Source organism: Alligator sinensis, unplaced genomic scaffold (assembly GCF_000455745.1).
Source record: "Alligator sinensis unplaced genomic scaffold, ASM45574v1 scaffold23_1, whole genome shotgun sequence".
NCBI lineage: Eukaryota > Metazoa > Chordata > Crocodylia > Alligatoridae > Alligator > Alligator sinensis.
In genome coordinates this window covers 40,475-41,156 of record NW_005841890.1, presented here as the reverse complement: position 1 = coordinate 41,156, position 682 = coordinate 40,475, and positions in this window count along the sequence as shown.

Here is a 682-nt window from a genome sequence, read left to right as displayed (position 1 = left end):
CTCTGGCGGCACCAGCCACCGGCTGCAGCACCTCAGGCTGTTTCCTTGGGCTCTGGTTGCAAGGCAACCAACCCTGACCTCAACCTAACCCAGCTGGGCTCACCCTGCTCATAGCTTAGGCCACGTTTGCAGCTTGAGAGGGGCAGGGAAGGGTGGGCCAGAACCTGTGGTAGTGGTGAGGGGAGACAGTGTCTGGGCCAGGTCCTGCTTTGCTGCAAAGGACTGGAAAGGGCCTTGCCCTGCAGGTAAGCCCAGGACAGTGGCTGCTGAGCAGGCTTTCCCTGTGCCGTGCCATGCCACTCGGGCCATGCAGGGTCGGGCTGGGCCAGCACTGAGGTGGGGAAGCAGCAGCTGGGCTGCAGCTCTGGCCCAGTCAGCACCAGGAACGAGAGGTGGTGGTGGAGCTGTGTGCCGCTCGGGATGGGACGAGCCTGGCCAGAGTGGCAGGGACTCAGCTGCACTTTCCCCCTGCCTGCGCTGGTCACTCCTGAGCAGCGCACGACTCTGCCTCCGCTTCTGCTGCCTGGCACAGACCCAGGTGGGTCTTTCCCATCCGGAGCAGCATGTGGCTGAATCCAGCTTTCCACATGCTGTTGGCGATGGAAGGAGCCCGACCAGGTCAGCACCGGCCAGAAGAAGTGGCAGCTGAGCCGTGTGCTGCTTGGGACTGACCAGCGCAGAT